At 38.0% G+C, this 9,342-nt stretch overlaps 1 long non-coding RNA gene across 3 annotated transcripts in view; it reads right to left on the bottom strand.

The window, feature by feature from the left end:
* The window catches only part of LOC116275289, a 97,972-nt gene that overhangs the window by 57,828 nt on the left and 30,802 nt on the right, over nucleotides 1-9,342 (bottom strand). The window lies entirely within an intron of this gene.

The following is a 9,342-nucleotide window of genomic DNA, read 5'->3' as shown; positions in this document are numbered from 1 at the left end:
CTTTCCTTCCTTGGAAGCATACAGTAAAAATGCCAAAAACGCAATCCAGGTTTTCTCTCCTTCACTATGTGGTATGCAAATGAAATTGTATGGGGCCAACACACCTGGATCTGGGGCAATTTTCAGTTCCCACTACTGGCCTGAGGTAGGGTGGTACGGTGGTGGAAAAAAAACTTTATGCATATCTGAATACCATTAAAACAATTTAAAACCAGGAAATTCATGTAATTAAAAGCTGATTATACTGGGGTCCTAATCATGCTTTCTTAAAAGTCATTTTTCCTGTCTACTTTCAATTTGAGAGAAAGTGCTAACATGATGTCCTAAACATTATCAGCTTTCCTCCAGGAAGAGCTGTCAAGTCTCTGAGCCTCATAAGCCTTAATTATGCCATTCCAAATGCCAAATGAAAAACACTACTATTACTGAAAATATAATCACTAAATCTCAAAACCCTGATATCCTAGGAAATAATGACAAGAACAATCAAGGGAAAAGCACTAAGTCACATACAATGTCACTGCCATTGCTGACTTACCTAAAAAATGACAACCAAAAAGAAAAATATTATCAAAAATAGCTATTATTTGAAACTTTTATTCTCAAAAGAGCCCACCTTACCAATTTGCTGGATACAAATTGTATGGGATAAATTAAAAGAGTGACAAGCAAGAAAACTATCTCCAAAAATATCAACTTCAGGGCCATGTTTCATTGTCATTTCACTCCTTTGATCTTGAAAGCTTACTAGTTCCCTTAAGAGTTCCCTGTCAAGACGCAAAGGTCTCTTGAAAAAGTAATATGGTAGGTCCATAGTTGTGAATCCTAACAGCTCAGTTATCATTTATTCATTAACAATTTAGCAGGGATTAGCAAAAATGGGAGTTGGCTTTTTTTCCTCTGAGGGATGATTTGTTATGCTCTAATTGGAAAAAAAAAAAAAAAAAGGAAAGAAAAGAAAGTTTAGGATGAGAAAAATTTTACTTCCTCCTTAATTTACCAAAACCCAGAATTTCTTTAAAAAAAAAAAAGTCAGTCGAATGTACATAATTTTAACACAAGGGTCACATGTCTTAAAATACCCAAAACTGCATGGTAATGCCACACCACGCTGTCAGGTAGATATTTTACTATAAATAACACTATTCAAGCTATTATTTACTATTACGTGCCATACCTAAGCATGGAACTGTCCATATGGGCTTATAACCTCAGTTTATAACCTCTGAGTCTATGCATCATGCCTTATACATTAAATAGTCCACACGTCACCAACAGTCTAGGTATGAATGCTAATCTAATCTAGGCTAAACTAGGCTCTCTGTATCTTAATAATTCAGGACGAATGGAATGTTTGCCATAGAAAGGAGGTAGTTGTATCTTCCTTCTGTATTGTACAGTAATTCCTTGTGTATTGTACAGCAATCAGTCTGCAGCTGAAGTTCTGTGACCAGTTCAGGGCAAGCTGCTTCCAGAGTGTCACTGATGAGCTGGAGCATGTTCAAACAGGATAACCAGTATAATGAGGTGTCTGGAGATCGTGTCATCTGAGCAGTTGTTGAAAGGGCAGGAAATTTTCTTTTCTTGCATTTTTTTTCTATAAGACAGGAGTCCTCAGGGGAACAAGTGAGCTCTCTTCAAATATTTGAGGAACTGTTTTGTTAAAAATGAGTGAGATTTATTCTGATTAGACTAAAAAGTAGACATAGATATCAGATCAATATAGGGAGGAATTTTTTTATTGTACATAACTGCTGTACAATACAAAACGGAATAAAAGTGGCCTATTGGGCAAAAAGGACCTTGACAATTGTCATTTGGTAAACAGGCAATTACAGTTTGTTGAAATATGAATCTAATAGTAAAGAGAAACCAGTAAATATCCATGTCATCTCAAAAGGATGTGATGAGGACTACATATTACTAAAAATTCAAGTCAGGGTGGGAGAGAAAATGAATATATAAGCAATATGCCCATATAGTCAGGCTTTCAGAATGCATTTGAGATAATATTATCAAAATCTTACTTGCAAATTGCTCAGGCTATACATGTTGCCATTGTTGAAAGGCTTGACAGTATCAACAAATGAATAGAAATGAATCTTGCTGAAGGAAGGTGTCATCTGCAGCCCCTGGGAGTCAAACATTGTTTTACATCTTCATTATTGATTCAGAACAACAGATAAATGAAATCTGCAACTGATAATAAAGCAGGCAAAGCCCCCAAACCTCACAAGAGAGGAAAATCAGAAAATACAAGCATAAAGATGTTAAAGATGCAAGCATTAGAAGGACCTCAAATGAATTTGGCTCAGAAACACACTGGGAAATTTACCAGAAACTCGGATTTGAAGTTGCAGTTAGGAGAAACACACACAAAAAAATAGTTAGGCTAACAGAGCTGAACAAAGACATGAGAAAGCAAGCTGAGAGTGCATTTGTAATATTTATAAGAAATAAATAGGCCAGTGCTATTTGGGATGACTTGCAGTATAAAACTGAGAGATGAAAATAGTTTTTAGATACCACTGAAATGGAGAGGGTTGGCCATTTTTAATCCCAGAAGGGTTTGAGACAAATTGGGAAGATCAATAGTGAGAGAAAAGATTGGAAGCAGTTAGGTTAATACACATACAAAAATAGGCTGCGGCTCAGGAAAAATAGAGCAGTGACACACAGTGGCGATGCAAGTCAGGAGGAAAATAATAAATCTCAACTTGGGCTTAAAATCAGTGAGCCCAAGATATGCAGCATTTGCTCAGCCTGTTGGGTTATCATAGTGATAGGTGCTTGAAAAAGCAACTGACAGCATTTCTCAAGGCAGAGAACAAGTGTCATTGTCCCACTACCATGAAAACTACAGGAGATAGAAGGGCATGCTGTTTGGTATAAACCAGTGTTTCTGAATTTTCAGCTGCAGAGCCTGTCTCCAAAGGCCAATGCAGAAATCAAACATTTACGGTAGATGAGCGCAACGGCTCTGAGCTCATGAGCCTATCCCTCAGGCTCCCTGGATAATTTTGAAAATCAATGGTAAGTGAAAGGGCAGAGGATCTCTTTTGCTATCTCCTTTGTTTCAAGCACCTCTAAGTGGCTGAAGACAACAGTTAGGCTTGTCTACAAAATGAATGAATTCAATTAATGACATCTCAGGCTCCTTCCTTCCTTCTCTGGTCACAGTAGGTATGGCCTCTGCAAATTTAGCAAATGAAAGTCATGATATCCTAACTGGTACTAACTGAACTATGCCAGAAAACCAGACCTTCTTCCTACGCCAGCTTCCACTTGTGCTCCAATATTTACTGCCCAGCCTTCTATCCAAGCTGCAAACATCTAGTTTCTGCTTGCACACATCTTATAGTGGGAGGCTGACTCCCTTGTGAGGCAACACATTCTGTTTTTAGACAATTCTTAGTAAGTTCCTCCCTACTTTGATCTGATATCTAAGTCTACTCTTCAGTCTAAACAGAATAAAACTTACTCATTTTTCACAAAGCAGTTCCTCAAGTATTTGAAGAGAGCTCACTTGTTCCCCTGAAGACTCTTGCCTTATAGAAAAAAACTAAAAGAAAAGAAAAGTTTCTGCCCTTTCAACAATTGCTCAGATGACACGATCTCCAGACAGCTCATTATACTGGTTATCCTGTTTGAACATGCTCTTGATCATCAGTGACACTCTGGAAAGCAGCTTGCCCTGAACTGGACATAGAACTTCAGCTACCAGCGGATTGCTGTACAATACTGAAGGAACATTTATTACCTCCTTCCTGCAGCCTAAGGTCATATTAGCTGTCTCTGCAGCCACTTCACACTGTTGCCACAAGCAGGATACCGTCATCACACAAGGAGAGGATTATTACTTCTCAGCCGCTCTTCTGCTGTCTTCTTACTGAGTAGACATCGAGAACTCAATCCTTTGTGAGGTACTAATATGAAAGAGGAAAGGAAAATCCCTAGGTGTCCATGATACAGTCAGTGCCTACGTTTTCAAGAAACCAGCACCAGTGCAGGAGAGAAGTTATTTTTTGCCAGCTTCTCTGACTCGAGCCCTATGTAACATCCTCCAAAAATTTGATCCAAAAGCAATTTCGGAGTCCACTGCTCTATCAGGAGTAACTCATTTATTTACTCAGGCAGTCAATGCTTATTGGCATCCCCATCTATCCTTTCATATTTGGGGAGTTAATTCCTAATTTGGACAACAGATTATCATTTCTAGGCTGTGGAAGAGAATGAGCGTTAGGCAAATCCTACCTTCCTTCGATTTTTATTTACAAAATTTTGTGTACAAAATTGCAGTGCATTCAATCAGTTCTCTTTAAAGCAGTACTGTATGCTCCCCTTCCTTCACAGGAACAATTATTACTCATCATACCTGCTGCATCTAAAACATAAAAGGTATGTTCTAAAGTGCATTGTCCTCGATACCAGAAGTCATTTTCCATCTCACCTGTGAAGAGCTTCTCCTTGCCCATGATGCCATTGGCTTTCTGGAAGCCAGGTTAGTCTTCTGAGTCTCCTAAACCTCTGTGCATATGCTAACTGTGTAATTTTCAAGCCATGGAATATTTGGCAAGTTGCCTAACTTCTCTGATTTTATCTGTGAGGATAAAATCAGATAAAAATTTTATCCTCACAGACAAAAATACGTTTTATCATAATCAAGTGGCCAAAACTCATTATATGTTTACTTCTTTCTTTTCTTCTTCTACCTGGAATTTTCTGAGTGTGGTTTAACCAGGTGACATACAGGTGTCCTCATTACAGTCTTCACAGATGAAAGGCACTAGCTATTATGGAATTTCAGGTGTTTCCTTCACAGGCCTTCTGCAGCCTTTCCTCACCCCATGGGCTGTAGAATATGGAGAAACACTTTAGCCACAAGAAGGCCAGCTTCCAGGACTACTCATTCCTTCCCAAGTCTAGAATGCTTCCAGGTTGAAATGTTTGTTCAGTCTTTCATTCAGTCATCCACATGCATCAATGATTACTTGAGCAGTTAGTCCATAATGGTCTCCAGGATAAGCACAGGAGATATGAACCCTCTGCCAAACAGCGTATACTTTAGCAGGTGAAGACCAACGTGGTTTTGAAAAGTGCTACATGAAATCATATGTTATTTGTTTAGACTGGAAGGAGATTTAAACATACAGTTAAAAAAGTTTTATGCTAAAACTTCCATAACATATAACTGTGATGCCCTACGCACTATATTTCTTCTCCCAAGTTCCTATTAGTGCTGGATATCTAGAGTTTTCTTTCTCAGCCATTTCCCACGGTGGTTTGCATATAAAAGTTTTGCCTTCTTTAGGGCCCTTTCAACATTTTGCTCTTCCTTCCTAGAGAGCTTTAATTTATCCCTGTGCCAGGACCTCCAAATTCACCTGCAGAAGAACCTTCTGGCTACCAGGCTCCACTCATGTCAGAAGACAATTGGAGATTATGTACAAAGTCCACACAAAGTATGAAAGAGCGCAAAGGAAAGAATATTTACTTCTAAGTGAGTGGAAATAGAGTGTGAGAATAAGAAAGATGTCATAGAAAACATTTGTAAAGTAGATCACAAATCTCTTTGTGAGGAGAGAGACCTATTTGCTTATTTGCCGTTGTTTTCCTTGGAGCTTAACAGGGTCAATGAAGTGTTCAGATACTAAAGAAGATCGAGACATAAAATTTGTCTACATTTTCAGGCAAAGAGAAAAGAGAAAGACTCTTACCCAGAAGACAAGGAGTTCATGACTCTTCTCACAGGAAAGGTCGGGGAAATTTGCTGCATTCAGAGTCTAGTTAGAATAAATTTTGTATAGCCCCTGACACTTGTCCCACATTGCTTGACCCCCCACTACCTTGGCCCTTGGCAGAGAGGACTATCCCAAGAGTTAAAGTTTTGTTTGGTGAGCCTAGATTTAAAAGTTAAGACATTATGTGGTCTTAAGGATGCTTCCCTCAGGCTATAATGGAATCCAGTGGGCCATCATCTGTCACTCAAAGTAAAGCGAAGTATTATTTGGATTTAAGGTGTCCTTGCATGCATCTTTTGTTCTCACCGACACCAAGTTTGAAGTAGAGCTCAGCACATCTTTCCATTTCTCAGAAGAGAAAAAAAAAAAATCTGCTCACATCCAGAACGTTAGTGAATGTAGGATTACAGGGAGATTTAGGAAAGGAGATGAAAAGGTTTTATGCTCAAAGTTTCTTTTTTAAAACTTTTTATTTCCATAGGTTTTTGGGGAACAGGTGGTATTGGGTTACATAAGTAAGTTCTTTAGTGGTGATTTGTGAAACTTTGGTGCACCCATCACCCAAGCAGTATACACTGCACCCAGTTTGCAGTCTTTTATGTTCAAACTTTCATAGCAAATAACTGTGATGCCCTCAGTAATGTGTTTCTCCTCCCAAGTCCGTGTTAGTGCTGGACACATGGGGTTTTCTTTCTCAGCCATTTCCCACGGTGGTTCTCATCTGAAAGTCTTGTCTTCTTAAGAGCTCTTTCAATCTTTTGCTCCTCCTTCCTAGAGAACTATAATTTATCCCTGTGCCATGTCCTCCAAATTCACCCGTTCTTGCTCAAGCCCAGATGTAAAAAAGAATCTTCTAGCTACCAAGGCCCACTCACCTTAGAAGGCAACTGAAGGTTATACATAATATTCACAAGAAATGTATATTTATTTCATCACACATTACTAAACAGCATTGAAAGTTTGTTTGACAAAACTTTCTTCTTTCGGTATTTGTCATTTCCACATTTCCGATTTTCATTATTTTACACTATGGAACTTGAAATTTGAAATATCTGGATTTATTTCAAATCTTATATCTGCTTCTCTCCTACTTGAGTGTGACCTTGAGAAAGATATTTAACCTCTTTTTAAATTTTTTTTTCCCAAGGCAGAGTCTTACTCTGTTGCCCAGGCTGGAGTACAGTGGTACCAACTCAGCTTATTTCAACCTCCACCTCCTGGGTTCAAGCAATTCTTCTGCCTCAGCCTCCAGAGTAGCTGGGACTACAGGCATGTGCCATGATTCCCGGCTAGTTTTTGTATTTTTAATAGAGTCCAGGTTTCACCATGTTGGCCAGGCTGATCTCAAACTCATGACTTCGTAATCCACTTGCCTCAGCTTCCCACATTGCTGGGATTACAGGCGTGAGCCACCACACCTGGCCATATTTAACCTCTTAATGTCTTGGTTTCCTAATCTCTTAAAAGTGTAAATGTATTGATTCTATGAAAGTTGTTGAGAGATTACTATCTACTATTTGTGCACTTATTCATTCACGAAATATTTATTCTATTTATTCATATTAGTGCTTATCGGTTTGTATGAAATAATTAATGTAAAACTCTTAATATAGAGTTTATCGTGTTGAGTCAGCCATTACCGTTATTACTACTATCATTTTTTCATTTTTGAAAAAAAGTCTAGAAAAATTTCCTCTACTTGGAAAATGTATTCCTTTTGATCTTTGAACTTGTATTCATCCAGCAATTGCCTTCTGTTTTTCGCCCCATTTATTTCTGCCTCAACTTTGAGGAAACCAGGTATGTTGAGCTTTTTGACTACTTGAATCTATTACTCATCTCATATTTTCAAAGAATTGGAAGATAATGACCTTTATTTAACATCAACACTGTATTAATTATAAAGCACTCTTTCTTCAGTACCTTAAAAGTATAAGCCAAACTCTTGTTATCACTGAGTTGGGGATGTATGGGAGTTGAGGTATCTTGATCAAGTTCCAAATTGGCTGATTTTATTGTCCATCAGTAGAATGAAGAAATAAAATATTTTACCAGTTTTTATAATGAGTAATAATTTAAATAACTCTTAAAAATTCAGTTTGCATTTTCCTTTCTTACAACTTAATCTTCTCATTATACTCATCAAGTCAACCCAGATGATGTTGGCTAAAACAGAATTAGCTTTCCCTACAGATCCAAGCCCAGATAGCAAATCCCTGAAATAAATAAAGTATTGTGGTTTTAAACCACTAAGTTTTAGGGTGGCTGTTATGTAGTAATAGATAACCAGAACACTACTATACTATAATATCTAAAATCATGAAAGGCAGAGTATCAGGACTGGAAAACACTCTGGAGGCTAGCAACAGAAATCTTTTTACCTTTCATAAATGACCTTAGTAGACTCAAAGAAGTAAAATGACTTGCCTATGGTCAAAGAGATAGAATTTACACAACCAGAACATACATAATTTGCCTTTCCTTTCCATTATTTAGGGCTTCCTCCTGGGCTGTCTTTATTTTTCATGTCCTCCTTTTTTTCTGGAATAACTTTTACTTATTTGAAATATTTTTCTTTCTAAAATAATTCATGACTTATTTTGATTCATGTTAAACATTTATAAAGGGATAATATACTTGGTATATTTCTTTTATGGTTTTTTTTAACTTCAGTGATCCGTAGTTACAACTTGTTCTCCATCACCTATATCAAAGCCAAAACTTGTAAAAGAAAGTTTTTTTTACATAGTTTCAAGGCATTACTTTTTTACCCTTAAAGTGGAGCCATGAAGCTGAATATTCCTGAGAAGGAATTTATAACAAAAAGGAAATGCCTGACCAGAGAGTGAAAAGCTCTTTCTGGGCCAATTGAAGTGTAGAGACAGGCAAAGGTCGAAATGTACAGGAAACGTGTCCCAGCTTCCCTTCATCGTGCCAAAATCCCACTTATAGAAAGCCATTTTGTATATGTTAGGGAAAAACTGAAAGCGAAGGAGTTTCTCCTTTGTTCTGACTTGAAACCTTGGGAAGAGCATGCTGGGATAACAGGCTCAAAGTCAACATGGAGCACTTTAGCACAATGACGCAGCTAGGGAAAATGACCAGAAATAAATGCCTTTCTCTTCACAACCTTCATAGGGAGTGCAGGGACAAAGAACCTGCTGGGCCTTCAGAATGGAACCAAGGGACACTGAAGGAGCCAGTAGATTGAAGGGACCTGGAAATCAGGCCCAAATGACATAGAGAATTCACTACTGATAACAATAGGCAGGACCACAGCCTTCAGCAATCTGTGTCAGATGGGACAATTTGTACCTCAACAGTCACCAGTTCAAGGGCCAAACCATACCATCCATCCCATAGCAAAGACCCTAGAAGATCCAGACTGAATGAATCTGAAAGCTCCTCTACTCTCCCCTTTATGTATTTAGAAGCCTTATTGCCAGAAAGGAGAAAAGGAATCATCTGCAAGACTGAGTACATAACCAAAAAAAACCTGATTATCTCAAAGACTATTTAAACCAACACTGATAGTGAGTTCCATTTACTGATCATTTCACTGAAATCAGCTGTATCAACCACAAGAGACTGATACATCAAG

Source organism: Papio anubis, chromosome 6 (assembly GCF_008728515.1).
Source record: "Papio anubis isolate 15944 chromosome 6, Panubis1.0, whole genome shotgun sequence".
Lineage (NCBI taxonomy): Eukaryota > Metazoa > Chordata > Mammalia > Primates > Cercopithecidae > Papio > Papio anubis.
Note: the sequence above shows the minus strand (reverse complement) of the source record. Positions and strands in the feature narration are given on the sequence as shown.